This window comes from Heloderma suspectum, chromosome 5 (assembly GCF_057233095.1).
Source record: "Heloderma suspectum isolate Gila_16-S chromosome 5, 16-S_ref, whole genome shotgun sequence".
Taxonomy (NCBI): Eukaryota; Metazoa; Chordata; class Lepidosauria; order Squamata; family Helodermatidae; genus Heloderma; species Heloderma suspectum.
Window position 1 is genome coordinate 11,387,766 of NC_139462.1, and position 15,712 is coordinate 11,403,477.

At 45.9% G+C, this 15,712-nt stretch overlaps 1 protein-coding gene across 3 annotated transcripts in view; it reads left to right on the top strand.

The window, feature by feature from the left end:
* The window catches only part of CTNNA2 (catenin alpha 2), an 857,198-nt gene that overhangs the window by 280,579 nt on the left and 560,907 nt on the right, over window positions 1-15,712 (top strand). The window lies entirely within an intron of this gene.

Here is a 15,712-nt window from a genome sequence, read left to right on the forward strand (position 1 = left end):
TGTGTCTGGAAGCAAATTGGAAACCAGTGAAATAGCAAGGTGCTCATGTGCAATCGTGGAAGTTTTAATGCACAGTTGCTTTTTTGAACTGAGGAAACCGTAGTTCTTGCAGCCAGTATTTACACTGGGCTGTTGTGGGCTTTGACAAAGATAAATAAGTCTTGCGTTAGCAAAATCCTATCCCGCTACCAGCCTTCAGGGGGATGAGCAGCCCAATTAAATTCGGTTACGCTAATATTTTACACAGCTGAATTTAAATTCTTTAGTACCGTATTTAGTTTGCTTCAACAAAAGGGACTGATGAAGGATGATTTGATTTGCAGTAAAGTCTGTGTAGAAAGGTAAAACATATTACTTGGTAATAGTCTTCAGACTCAGAGTTCAAGGGAGACTTTTAAGACTCTGTCTTTGAAAGCTGGGGAAAGGATTGGCACACTTTATATATCAAGGGTGGGCAACTTGTTTGGGGGTGTTTTTTTTGGTGAGTGTAGTTTTTTACACAATGAGTCAGAGACTGGACCTGTAAAGCAGGGCTGGGCAACTTGTGGCCCTCGAGATGGCAACTGTTGGCCTGCAACTCCTATCAGCCCTAGCCAGCATATCCAATAGTGAGGGCTGATGGGAGTTGTAGGCCAAAACATCTGGAGGGCCACAAGTTGCCCACGCCTGCTGTACATGATGAAGGCTTTGCTATGCATTTCCTAAACTCTGAAGGTTTATATTGCTTTGCTTTGCCTTTCTTTGCAGTACATTTTCGCTCATTCACATTTTATTAGAATATGTTTTCCATAAAACTGGTACTCATGTGTGGCCTATTGCTTAGGGGTTAGAATCATAGAATTATAGGATAGTAGGGTTGGAAGGGGCTATAAAACCATTGAGTCCAACTCCCTGCTCAACGCAGGAGTCTGTCAAAGCATCCCTGACTTAGATTGGATCCAATGGCACCCTTGCATGGGTGGCCCAGGCCTGCCAGTGGTGGCATGTGTGCAGCCCTTACCACTGGCGGCCACTCCCAAGGGCAAGCGCCGGAATGAGCGGAAACACTCATTTCTGGAAGGGGCGAGACCTGGGCCTCCCATGCAAGGGCACCACTGGATACTGACCATGTCTACATAAGAAAAATCTGAATCTTGTAGGGATGGATGAAAGGGACTTACCTCATCCCGCAGCTTGCTTCGCGGTGGGGGGGAGGCGCTTCGGTTCTCCCCCCGAAGTTCAGGCGAGGGGGGGGAAGCACCCCGCCTCGCCCAGCTGAAATTCAGGCTGGGTAGGAGCGCCCCGTCTACCCGGCCGCGAAAAAAAAAGTAAAAACAACAACAACACACACACCCGTGATAGGCTACGTAACGATTTACGTAGCCTATCACGGCTAGATTTCCAGAGTCAGCCATGATAGGCTATGTAAATCGTCACGTAGCCTATCATGGGTGACTCTGAAAAAAAAAAGCGCGTACGCAAATGGCGGCTCCCATGGGGACCGCCATTTGCGTTCCTTATTTTGGCACGTCTAGTCTATGTAAAGATTTACGTAGACTACGGCGAAAATAAGGGCAACGCAAATAGCATTCCCTTATTTTTGCCGTTGTCTACGTAAATATTTACGTAGACTAGACGTGCCAAAATATGGAAAGCAAATGGCGGCGCCCATGGGCGCCGCCATTTGTGTACACGCTTTTTTTTTTCTTTTCAAAGTCACCCGTGATAGGCTACGTGACGATTTACGTAGCCTATCACAGCTGACTTTGGAAATCTAGCCGTGATAGGCTACGTAAATCGTTACGTAGCCTATCACGGGTGTGTGTTGTTGTTTTTTACTTTACTTTTTTTTTTTGCAATGGCGGCGGCAGCCGGTCAGGAGACCGGCCGCCGCCCCCGCCGAACCGCCGCCGGGACCTGCCACCGAGAGGGACATTCGCCGAAGGTAAGTCCCATCCCGGGGGGGGGGCAGGGGGCCGGCGGAGAATTTCCCCAACACTTTCGGGGGGCTGAATGCGTCGGCACTCGGCCTCCCGAAGATTCGTGGAGAAATTCTCCGCCAACCCTAGAATCTTGTCCAATTTTATTTGACTGGAGAATCCAAATTGCCATTCAGTATTCCTTATGATGTTAATATGAAATATATGGGAGCGACCAAATTAATTCTTGCCTGAGTTCAACTCATTTTAATGACATTTGGCATCATTGCTGCCCATTGCATCACTGTAAATGACATAAGAATAACCATACAGCCAGTATTAACGTCTGGCCAGATGAGACTCTTTTGCTTGATACATAGAATGTTGTTGGCCTTTAGAAAGTACCCATGTAACTCTTTATTAGCTCTTGGGGATGGTAAGCTGATAAGTAGGTACAGAGGAGCCTTTGATGTGTTCTCGGCTGTGCTTGATGTGGCCATGGCTCAACAGCTGGGCACAAGCCTGGCAAATGCCCACATTAATTGAGTGTGCAATCAAGTATCCACAGAATCCTCTCCAGTACAGAAGGAGTCTTTGGCAGTTAAGTCACTGTGAAGGTAGAAAGTTTCTTGCTGGAAAGTATTGGCTCTAGAGCATGCACCTCTGCACCTCTTCAAATGCTGTGCTATTGTAGTTTATTTCAGGAATGAAGTACTTCATAGCTGTCCTGTCCACACTGCCACTACAGTGGAGGTTCAGCCATGCCTGTTTCCCTTTGTTTTTCTCCCATGCAGAGTAGAACATGTCTGTCTCATATACTGTGTATTAAATGAGGCAGGATGGGTATGTGTCATCTTTGAGGAAGGTCAAGCTCTCCTTCTGCTAGGCATGTGTTCTGGAATAGTTTGGAGCTTTCTACCAGTGGAATAGAAGTCAGGACTTAAAGTGCCTTGTTTGCAAGTAAAAGGGTCCTCCCCGAATTGTCTTCTGCCTTAGTACTTCTACACAGATCCATCTTCAGTAGGAGAGGGAGCTTCAGCAGCCTGTAGGCAGGTGGCTTTTTTCATCTACATTCCCTGTCCTTTTCTGCTTCTTTCAATATTTTAAGGTTTCAAATTTCAGTTTCAGTTAGGTTGCAGCAAATTAGTATTTCTCTTTACCAAGCCACCTAGGCATTAGTCATAGGCACAAGTCAGCCACCTAGGCTTCAGGCAAGGAACAGCCTTTGGATCCAAGTTCTCTGACAGGCCTGCCCTATTTTTCCTCGGGTGGAAGCTTCATCCACCAGTTCAAGACCATCTACCCGTGAGGGGGGTCTGGTAGAAAACACACTGGCAAGTCCAAATTTAACGTTGCCAGAGTTGTTCCTGCACAAGAGGACAAAAAACACTTAGGGCACAATCCTATGGGGGTAGTTGGCCGCCTCTGAACTCGGAGGCGGCCGACTACCCAATGCAGGGTGGGTGGAGCGTGGAGGGGATCTGCTCCTCCATGCTCCAGCTGCCCTGCATTTGCGCCTAGATGGCTGACCTCAGCTGTCTAGCCAGGGCGCACCAGACCGGGGTCGGGGTCGGCCGGACGATGCCTAGGAAGTGTCATAACCGTGCTTCTGTGGTCTGCTCCCCTCCCCGCCCCCAGGAATGCCTCCTTTTGCTGCTCTTATGAACATGGAGCCAGGGATGAACCACACCACCTGTGAGGCTGCAGGGGAGGGGGAGGGGAGCTGGGTTTCTGAGAACCAAGCTCCGAGCTCTAGCTCTGAGCTCAGTTGCCAGAAACCGAAAAATCCTACAGCTGTCTAGCGGCCATAGGATTGCACCCTTAGTTAATCCTTTCTCCAGGACTGTTTGCATTCTATATGTATCACAATTTCCTCAGAATGTTTGGAAGTATTTCTGGGGCTTCTGGTGGCAGTTTACACTCCAGATCCTTGCAGGTCAAGTGTAAACCCTGAACAGCCTAGGCATTTTCACTAAAGGTTCCTGCAGTAAACCAGCGGTGAAGTTACTTCATATTGATGATGGGCTTTATTAAATGACTTAAAATTAAGGATGGGCAAATCTGTCAATTTTGGTTCCTCTCAGTTCCTCATTTTTCCAGTCTTATGTTCAATTCATTTTGAACTTTAAGCATTTCTCCAGTCCTAAGTTTGCTTCGTCCCAAACTTTGAGAATTTTTTTTTAAAGTTCATGTGAGAAGTTACAAGCATTTTGTCACTTTTCTCCCAATACATGCAGTTTTGTATGCATTTTGCTTACTATACACATTTCTGCAAACAATTTTCCTAATATAATACATTTTTACTGATTTTTTTCCTTAATATATACATTTCTGTATGTTTTTATTAATTGGACAACACCATTGCAAAATTTGGAGAAGTGCACATTTCAAAGGATAACTGAGTTTCTGTTTGCATAGTGGTTTGAAAGTGTGACATTAGGTAATGTCACATTACAATGTGAACTGAAGGTTTTTCTCCCCATCCCTACTTAAAATGCAATATCACAGCAGATAGAAACTATAATGCAGGATTTTTATAGTCCTGTACATTTCAGGTGCCTGTGCACATTATACAAAGTGCCTTCAATGATGGGAAGAACTTCCTAAATGCATGTTAGTTTAGTTTGATCATGTTGTGGAACTGGCAGAAAACTCCACCCCACCCTCACCCAATTTTCTTTTCATGGTAATGTGCAGCAAATGTATTAAGCGCACTAGAATCACGTGATGCTTGGCGGTTGCAAGTTGATGCTAGCTACTGCTATCCAGAAAGGACTGTACAGAAATCCAGCAAGGGGCATTGTGTTGTGTACTGATAAACACAATGACAAATGGGATTGAAGGTAATATGCAGACCTTCCACCAGCTACTATGTATTGCTATATTATACATGCATCCTTCTAACTGCAGGTAATCTTTTTTTTTCACATTTCTGATGGGCTTGGAGAAATGTTATTTTATCTTTACAGCATAATCTATAAATATATCTACGGTATAGTTTTTGAAGTCGCACTGGAATTTTTCCAAAAGCTAAATGGGAAATTATTGTGCACGTGTTCATGAAGATGCTTCCAACAGAACAAAACATATTTTAACTGAAGTGTCTTGCTTCCTTTGTACCCTTTCTCTTTGAGCACATGAGTCATCTGCTCTAGATGTTTCCTGAAATCGCTATATAGTGGTGGCCTTCAAAATAAGCTTTCAGTTTCCTTGAGGTTGAAACATCACTTATCCAGTGCTGACTTTTCTGAGGCTACTGTGGGTCAGTTCTTGTGTTTATGTGCTAAGCTATCAGCTAGACCAGCATAATGTGAAGGTTGCATTATATGCATTTCAGATGAAGGAAAATCTTCTGGAATAAAGTAATGAGAACAACATTCTCTCTGAATAAGACATGATTCGAGCTTCTCCTCTTGACAGGCAAAATGTTTGAAGGCAGCAGGGACCAGGGTATGTTGGAAAGTAGGTTTTTAAAGAGCTGAATCTTCAGTTGTACTTCACACGTGAACAGCCACCTTTCAATAATTCTACAGAGTAATTGTTTTATGTGTCAGGGTTAGCCAGAAATATAATTTACTAGTTGTGAAGGATCATTTGTGTAGACATCAAGAACTTACAAATCCCTTGTGTGAAATGTCATATTTTGAAATCTTCAGACTTTAGACTTTTATTTTTAGCCTTACTCATAATATTATGCATTCATGTATTTAATGTGTAATTTCTTAGCTGTGTGACTTAAAGACTGGCATTAAGTTATAGCAATTACTTTTTCTAGAGCAATGCATTTCTTCCTTAATGGTTTTGTTACAGATGAATCTTCAGTTCTGTTGTAGCACGCTAAAGGGTAGAATGGGAGAAGATGCATTTAAAAATTTGACAATTTAAGGACCAGTAACAAATGTATATGGGCTTTATCCAGACTTAGAGTAAACCTATTCTGGTCATGACTAACATGAATCCCATTGGTTTCGATGGGTCTATTCTTAGTGTGACTAAGTCTGGATACAACCCTATGCTGCCTTGAAAAAAGAAAGCAATGCTTTTCAGTAGGTACAATAGGTTAAGCCAATCACTAAGTAGAGTCAGTTAAGGAAGCAATCCTATGGGGATGGGCAGCTGCCTCCTAACTTGGAGGCAACCATCTATCCGATTCAGAGTGGGCAGGGTGCAGAGGGGATCTTCTCTGTGCTCCGGCCACCCTGCACTCATGGCTAGATGGCTTATTTTGGCTGTCAAGCCAGTTCCCCCCTCGGAGCGGGCGGGGGGGAACTCGGATGGTGCATAGGAAGTATTGTACTGGCACTTCCGTGCTCCCCACCCCTCCGCCCCCAGAAAACTCCCCCTTTTGCCCTGCTCTGCATTGCTCTTATGAGTGCAGAGCCCAGGGACGATCCACGCCACCTATGAGGGGGCAGGGGAGGGGCGGGGAGGTGGTTTTCTGGGAACCGACCTTGGAGCACAGGCTCTGAGGTCAGTTCCCAAAACCAAACAATCCTATGGCCATCTAGCTGCTGCCCAGCAGCCATAGGGTTGCACCCTTAATTTCATACAGTGTTAATGGCTGAATGCTTTAATTAAAAAAAAATGAATTCAAAATTGGTGTGCCTCAATGCATAAACAACTACCAACAAAACAAAAACAAAACAAAGCAATGAATGTAGCTGTAGACAGAAAGAAGTGCATTGGCATCTACTCTGAATTCATATAGGTCTTTGAAGGCATCTTAAAGTGAATGTATCGATTCCATACGCTACTATATGGAAAGGTTCTGCTTGATGATGTTGCCATTGCAGGATTAACATCTTGTAACACCTTTCCTACTACAGATTCCTTCATCTTGATTTGGAACTAGCTCAGTCATTATGAGCTAGTGGTAGCAAATTCCATACTTTAACTACTTCCTTTTATCTGTCCTGAGAATGTATTTGTGTTGTTTGTTTATTTGATTTGTAGACTGCCTTTCCCCCAAACAAAATGGTGCTCATGTTGGATAACAGTAATACTAAAGAAGAGAGAGATTAAAATAAACTTAGCTCAAACAATAATAAAAAAAAACACATAGATTAAAACATAATACAAGAAACCAATAAAAGAACCAAAAAGCACATAACCCAATAGAACCTGCTTCAGTAACAGTTTGCATGCAAAAGGCCTAATTGAATAAAAATGTATTTGCCTGTCGGCGGAAGGATAGCAAAGAAGGAGCCAACCTAGCGCGCCTTGGCAGGGAGGTCCAAGGAGCAGGCACCAAGAAGGCCCTTTTTCGTATACCTCTGATGGTGGTGGAACTGAGACAAGTGCTCCCCCAGAATATCTTAAGGCTCGTATTGCTTGGTGTAACCAATCTGTAGGATTCCGCCCCCCCACACACACACACAATTCAGAACCACAAAGACTAAACAGTATAAAACACTGAGTTCAAAATTAAACATTTGTCCTAAACAGTTCCTCTGTGGTGTGTGGCTTTCTTGGGGAACACTGCGCGTTGTGGACTGCCAGTTCCTTGGTATTAATATGCACCCGCTCAATGACAGTGGCCTGTTTGAGTTGATCTGCGAATAGCTGTTGGGCACGTAACGTGAGCATGCTTAGCAGCAAGGGGTTGGGACGAGATGGCAACTCTGACTGACAGGGAGATGTCATATGGATGTGAAGGGCGGACTACCGGCCAGCAGACTGCTGGATGTCAAATAACATCTGGCATAGCTGAAAGGCAGAATCACTGTGCTCCATTGTGTGTGTACTGAAAGACCCAAATCAAGGCAGAAAAGCATGACTGATAAACAAAGGGAAAAATCTAGTTAAAAGATTTGCTCACGTGATTCCAGAATTACTCAGTAGCAGAGGAGCTAACATAATAAACACAAATGTTTTCCAACAAGGCTGTGTTGACAGTGCAAATGGCAAAGAAATGAATACAAAAACAGACTGCAGGCGTGAGCTTGAAGGCAAAGCTGTGGTGATGCGGAAAAAGAGCTTTTTTATTGTGTCCTTTTACAAAGCAGAGCTTTGTCACAAACCTGTGAAACAGAGCCTGTCTGAAATGCATGCAGGGATATACCGGTTCTGAAAACCCAGCTCTTTTAAACATCCTGCTTGTTGTGAATGAGAGAGCATGCTGGTGCAGCCTGCCCAATGGCTTGCACTGCAAGTGGTAACAGCTAAGAACATCAGAAGAGCCCTGCTGGATCAGACCCAGGGTCCATCTAGTCCAGCATTCTGTTCCCACAGTGGCCAACCAGCTGCCCACCAGGAACCCACAAGCAGGACAGGAGTGCAACAGCACCCTCCCGCCCATGTTCCCCAGCAACTGGTGTACATAGGCTCACTGCCTCTGGTACTGGAGGTAGCACAGAGCCATCAAGACTAGTAGCCATGGATAGCCTCCTCCTCCAGGAATTTGTCCAACCATCTTTTAAAGCCATCCAAATGGGTGGCCATCACTACCTCTTGGGGTAGCCAATTCCAAAGTTTAACTCTGTGCTGTGTGAAGAAGTCCTTTCTCTTATCTGTCCTGAATCTCCCACCAATCAGATTCATGGGATGACCCCACTGGGTTCTAGTATTCTCAGAGAGGGAGAAAAATGTCTCCCTATCCACATTCTCCACACCACGCATAATTTTGTAGACCTCTATCATGTCTCCCCTTACCTAAACAACTAAGGGATGCTCCATCTCTTGGCTGTTTGGTCTGATGTGCGAACCAGGGACTCTGGCTTGTTGTGGGAGAGACAAGCCCAGGTTGGAACCTCTACCGTGTTCACAACAACCTAGAGCTTGCCCATTGTATAGGGCACCCAGAGAAAGATTTTTATCCTCTTTTCTTTCTTGCCCTGAAATGTCAAATTTTGAGAAAATGTGTATCCTTTTGGCTGACCAGAACAAATATATTGCATTTGTTGTTGTTGTTGTTCAGTCGTTAAGTCATGTCCTACTCTTTGTGACCCCATGGAGCATAGCACGCCAGGCCTTCCTGTTCTCCGCTCTCTCCCGGACTGTGCTCAAGTTCATATTAATTGCATCGGTGATGCTATCTAGCCATCTCATCCTCTGCCGTCCCCTTCTCCTTTTGCCTTCAATCTTTCCCAGCATCGGGTCTTTTCCAGGGAGTTTTCACATTAGGTGGCCAAAATATTTTAACTACAGCTTCATTATCTGTCCTTCCAATGAGCAGCCAGGGTTGATTTCCTTTAGGATGGACTGATTTGACCTCCTTGCAGTCCAGGGGACTCGTAAGAGCCTTCTCCAGCACCTCAGTTCGAAAGCATCAATTCTTCGGCGCTCAGTAAGGATGTACGAAAGTTGCGCCATGGATCTCGGGGAGGCCGAATGCGCCCCCGAAATCGGTGGCGGAACGGCCCCCCGCCCCCCCAGGATGGGACTTACTTTAGGCAGATCTTCCTGGCAGCGGCGGCAGCGGCGGTTCGCCGCCGCCATTTCCAGGTAAAAAAAAAAAAAAGTGATAGGCTACATAAAGATTTATGTAGCCTATCACGGCTAAGTTTAAAAAAACCCATGATAGGCTACGTAAATGTTTACGTAGCCTATCACGGCTGACTTAAAAACAACAACAACAACAACGCACGTACGCAACACGTACGCAACGCACGTACTTAAAAACAACAACATTTGCGTTCCTTATTTTGGTACGTCTTAGTCTACATCAAGATTTACGTAGACTAAGACGGCGAAAATAAGGGGAACATAAATGGCGTAGCAGACGCTGATTTAAAAAAAACACGCGTGTGCGCAAATGGCAGCACCCACGGGCGCCGCCATTTGCGTTCCTTAATTTGGCACATCTTACTCTACGTAAACATTTATGTAGACTAAGATGTGCCAAAATAAGGAACGCAAATGGCGGCGCCCATGTTTACGCGTGTGTGTGTGTTTTTTTTTAAATCAGCCATGATAGGCTACGTAAACATTTATGGCTACAGCCGCCGCCATTTGCGTCCCTGCTAGCCAGCCAGCGGCTCCGCAGAATCCCTGCGGAGTGGAGCTGGCCGGCCAGGATTCCGGGGGGGAGGGACGGAACGCCTCCCCCCCAGCATCAGTATAATCCGCGAACAGGTAAGTGACTTTCGTATATCCCTAGCACTCAGCCTTCCTTGTAGTCCAGCTCCCACAGCCATTCATTACTACTGGGAAAACCATAGCTTTGATTATATGGACCTTTGTCGTCAAGGTGATGTCTCTGCTTCTTACTATGCTGTCTAGGTTGGCCATAGCTTTCCTCCCAAGGAGCAAGCGTCTTTTAATTTCATGGCTACAGTCACCGTCTGCAGTGATCTTGGAGCCCAAGAAAGTAAAATCTGTCACTGCTTCCATTTCTTCCCCTTCTATATGCCAGGAAGTGATGGGGCCAGATGCCATGATCTTAGTTTATTTAATGTTGAGTTTCAAACCAGCTTTTGCACTCTCCACTTTCACCCTTAACAAGAGGCTCTTTAGATCCTCTTTGCTTTCTGCCATGAGGATGGTATCGTCTGCGTATCTGAGGTTGTTGATAATTCTCCCGGCAATCTTAATTCTGACCTGTGATTCATGCAACCCGGCGTTTCTCATGACGTACTCTGCATATAAATTAAATAAGCAGGGCGACAATATGCAGCCCTTGCTTTTCGCTTCCCTTCTTTCCTCAGCTACTTGTAAAGCCTCATCAGACAGCCACTTTGCTTTCTTGCATTTCTTTTTCTTTGGGATGGATTTCGTTGCTGCCTCCTGAGCAATGTTACGGACCTCTGTCCATAGTTCCTCAGGCACTCTGTCTATCAGGTCTCATCCCTGAAATCTATTCCTCACCTCCACTGTATATTCATCAGGGATATGATTGAGGTCATACCTGAATGGTTTAGTGGTTTTCCCTACGTTCTTCTATTTAAGCCGAAATTTTGCAATAAGAAGCTCATGATCTGAGCCACGGTCAGGTCCAGGTCTTGTTTTTACTGACTGTATAGAGCTTCTCCATCTTTGGCTGAAATGTACATAATCAATCTGATTTCGATATTGACCATATGGTGATGACCATGTGTAGAGTCACCTCTTGTGCTGTTGGAAAAGAGTGTTTGCTATGATCAGCGTGTTCTCTTGGCAAAACTCTCTTAGCCTTTGTCCTGCTTCATTTTGTACACCAAGGCCATGCTTGCCTGTTGTCCCGGTGATTTCTTGACTTCCTACTTTAGCATTCCAATCCCCTATGATGAAGAGGACATCTTTTTTTGATGTTAGTTCTAGAAGGTGTAGTAGGTCTTCATAGAACTGATCAACCTCAGCTTCTTCGGCCTCAGTGGTTGGGGCATAGACTTGAATTACTGTGATGTTGAATGGTTTGCCTTGGATTCGTACTGAGATCATTCTATCATTTTTGAGATTGTACCCCACTACTGCTTTTCCCACCCTTTTGTTGACTATGAGTGCTACTCCATTCTTCTAACGGATTCTTGCCCACAGTAGTAGATATAATGGTCCCCTGAATTAAATTTGCCCATGCTTGTCCATTTTAGTTCACTGTTTCCCAAGATGTCGATATTCAATCTTGCCATGTCATGTTTGACCACCTCCAGCTTACCTTGATTCATTGACGTTAAATCCCAGGTTCCTAAACAATGTTGTTCTTTACAGCATCGGACTTAGGGATGGACAAAAGTCCCTCACCTGGTCCCGCAGCTTTTTTCGGGGGGGGGGGAGGCTCTCCAGTTCTCCCCCTGAAATTCTTGGCGGGTGGGGAGGCGCCCCTCCCGGCCGAAATTCTGGCTGGGGGGAGGCACCCCATCCCTCCCCGCCGAAATTCTGGCTGGGGGGGAGCGCCCTGTCTCCCCATCCGCGAAAGAAAAAAGTAAAGTGTAAAAAACCCCCAAAAAACGTGATAGGCTACGTAAAGATTTACGTAGCCTATCACGGCTAGATTTTCAAAGTCAGCTGTGATAGGCTACGTAAATCTTTACGTAGCCTATCATGGTTTTTTTTTTTTTTTTACTTTACTTTACTTTACTTGGAAATGGCGGCAGCGACAGCCGGTTGGAAGACCGGCCACCGCTGAACCGCCGCCAAACCGCCGCCAGGACCCGCCGCCGTGAGGGACATTCGCACAAGATAAGTCCCATCCCGATGTGGGGCGGGTGGATGTTGGAGAATTTCCCCACCAGTTTCGGGGGGCTGAATGCGTTCGCATTCGTCCTCCTGGAGATTCGTGGATAAATTCTCCGACATCCCTAATCAGACTTTATTTTCACCACCAGACACATCCACAGCTGAATGTCCTTTCGGCTTTGGCCCCGCCTCTTCACTGTTGCTACTTGGAAATTCCCTCTGCTCTTCCCCAGCAGTATATTGGACACCTTCCGACCTGAGCGGCTCATCTTCCGGTGTCATATTTTTTAGCCTTATGGTTAGGGATGTACGAAAGTGACTTACCTTTTCGTGGATCCTCTTCATGGTGGGGGGGAGGCATGCCGTCCCTCTCCCTGGAATCCTCGACTGGGTGGGGAGGCGATCCGGTCCTCTCCCCTGGAATCCTCAACGGCCGGCTGTGCTCCGCAGTGGCTCCGCGGAGCAGCTGGCCAGGCCCAGGCCAGGGCCGTCAGCAGCCGGATTTCCGGCCACAGAGGGCTCTGGGTAACAAAAAACAAAAACAAAACGCGTACACAAATGGCGGCAGCTATGGCCGCCGCCATTTGCGTTCCTTATTTTTCGCCGTCTTAGTCTACGTCAGTATTTACGTAGACTAAGACAAAGAAGAGAAAGGGGAATGCAAATAGTGTAGCGAGCTATTTTTTAAAAATAGCATAGTGGGCTAGTTTTTTTTAAACACAGACGTGATAGGCTACGTAAGTCTTTATGTAGCCTATGAAGTCTATGGGGGGGGGAAGACACAGATTGCAAATGGTGGCAGCAGCAGCCGTTCGGAAGACCAGCCACTGCTGGCACCACCGCCGAAGCCGCCGTTGGAGCTGCCGCCGTCTGGAACATCTGCCCCAGGTAAGTCACATCCCGGGGGGGATCAGCGGGGGGTGGGGGGGTGGCAGGCCGTTCCACAATGGATGGATGCACTGGCATTCGGCCTCACCGAGATCTGTCGCGGAATTCTCTGACATCCCTACTTGTGATATATTCCATGGGGTTTTCTTGGCAAGAATACTGGAGTGGGTTGCCATTTCCTTCTCCAGTGGACCACATTTTGTCAGAACTCTCCGCCATCACCTGTCTGTCTTTGGTGGCCCTGCACGGCATAGCTTATGGCTTCACTGATTTACGCAAGCTCTTTCGCCACAACAAGGCAGTGATATTGCATACCATTTCATTATTTCCAATGGCTGCTTTTAAAATGAGATGGAATTATGTATGATCATATGTACTGGAGATTATCTGCTTTGATCTTTTATTGTGGATTTCTTTTAGGCTTTCCCCCTTCTTTAGTCATGTTTTGTGATGACCTTTGGTTTAAGCAAATAAAGATTGATTGGTTGATAGATAGATACAACACATAGACACACACACACACGACAAGCCAGGTGTTTTGCTTGTTTGTTTTTAAACCCTGCGTTCTGATATAAGAACGGAGCCACTGTAATCACAGCAGTGGTTGTAAAACAGTCACCACTCTTAATCACCACTCTTAGAAAATAAAATACAATTAGAAATAGGAGAAGACTCCTTAATAAGGTAGGCCTTTTTGTGACCTGAACACTCCTTGGTGTGATTCCCTTTCCAGTCTGACAATCCTTGCATATGCTTCTCTTGTAAAGAACAGCAAAAGTTGAAGACAGGGAGTGAGAAGCAGATGCATGAAGGGAATTATCGGTAGCAGGGGGTGCAAAGTAAAGATGTTTCCTGCTCTTTCTTCAGTCAGAATCTCCCTCTTCCCCAGTGGGAAAAGTACCTGGGGATCATTTTTAATGGCAAAATTCAGAAGGGAAGGGTTAAGCAGCCTTTGCCTATGGGTTCCCCTACTGAAACTCTGAACCTCAGAGGCTGATTTCATTTTAAAAGGAAAGAAAGAAAGGAAGAAAGAAAGAAAGAAAGAAAGAAAGAAAGAAAGAAAGAAAGAAAAGGAAATATGTTGCATGTAACTTATAGCCTTTTTTAAAAACTCCATTTTCTTAGATTTCTGCTACTATTGAGAATTTAGGGCCTGCCCTGAGTTGTATTTATTTGTTGTGCCATAGTGACATCTAGTGGTCAGTCTGTGGAACAATTTATTTTCAAAGCAGAGCTCAGTTCATGAATATTGGTGCTCTCTTTCACTTCCCTCGTGTTTATCCCCCTTCACATTTGAAGGCGACTGTTTTAATGTGCAGCTTATTATCTTTGTGATATGTGCTAGGGAGGTCAGATCCTGTCTGAAAAAAGGGCTCTGAAACTATTCACCGAATAGCTTTAGTTAATATTCTGGCGATCTCCTTCATTTGTCACCTGAAGCTGTAAGAGCTGGATGCAGACAGTTCTTAGGATGTGCACAAATGGAGAGAACTCCCAGGAAGATGAATATTGCCCCACCACTATGCTGGAACCCTGAAATAGAGAGGGATGTTGGATTATACTTATGCCCTGTGAACTGTTTCAGATCAGGCCATTCTTTAAAGCGGGGATTGACAACATGGTGCCCTCTCCCTAGGGATGTCAGAGAATTCTGCCACGGATCTCGGTGAGGCCAAATGCCAGCGCATTCGGCCCCCCGAACTCCATGGCGGAACGGCCTACCACCCCCCCGCCCCCCCGCGGATCCCCCCCGGGACGAGACTTACCTGAGGTGGATGTTCCGGGCAGCAGTAGCTCCGGCGGCGGCGGCGACTGGTCTTCCGACCGGCTGCCGCTGCTGCCATTTGCAGTCTTGTCATTTTTTTTTTCTTTTTTCACAAGATGTGATAGGCTACGTAAAGATTTACGTAGCCTATCATGGCTGGGTTAAAAAACAACAACCGCGTACGCAAATGCCACCGGAGCTACCGCTGCCCGGAACATCCGCCCCAGGTAAGTCTCGTCCCGGGGGGGGATCCGCGGGGGGGCGGGGGGGGCAGGCCGTTCCGCCATGGAGCTCGGGGGGCCGAATGCGCTGGCATTTGCATTCCTTATTTTTGGCCGTCTTAGTCTACGTAAATATTTACGTAGACTATGACGGTGAGAATAAAGGGGAACGGAAATAGCATAGCGGGTGCTATTTGCGTCCCTTTTTGATTCGCCATTTTAGCCTACGTAAATATTTACATAGGCTAAAACGGTGAATCAAAAAGGGACGCAAATAGTGCCCACTACGCTATTTGCGTTCTCCTTTATTTTCGCTGTCATAGTCTACGTAAATATTTACGTAGACAAAGACGGCCAAAAATAAGGAAAGCAAATGGCGGCGGCCATTTGCATACGCGTTGGTTTTTTTTACCCAGAGCCCTCCGCGGCCAGAAATCTGGCTGTGGACAGCTCTGGCCTGGGCCTGGCCGGCTGATCCGCAGAGCTGCCGCAGAGCACAGCCGGCCTTGGAGGATTCTGGGGGGGAGGAACGGATCACCTCCCCCCGGGCGAGGATTCCGGGGGGAGGGACGGAACACCTCCCCCCCACCATCAACATAATCCGTGGAAAGGTAAGTGACTTTCATACATCCCTACCTCCCCCTTCCACATTTTTTAAAAAATTAACACGCACTGAAAACTTGGTTATTCAGGCAGGCATTTGGGGTGGGTTAGGGTATTTTTAAATAATGTTTTGATGTATAATTTTACGGTTTTAAGTTGTACCATTGTACATCACTCAGAGTGGCCGGGTGACCGGCCAGATGGGCGACTAAGAAATTGAATAAATTAATAAATTAATTAAAAAA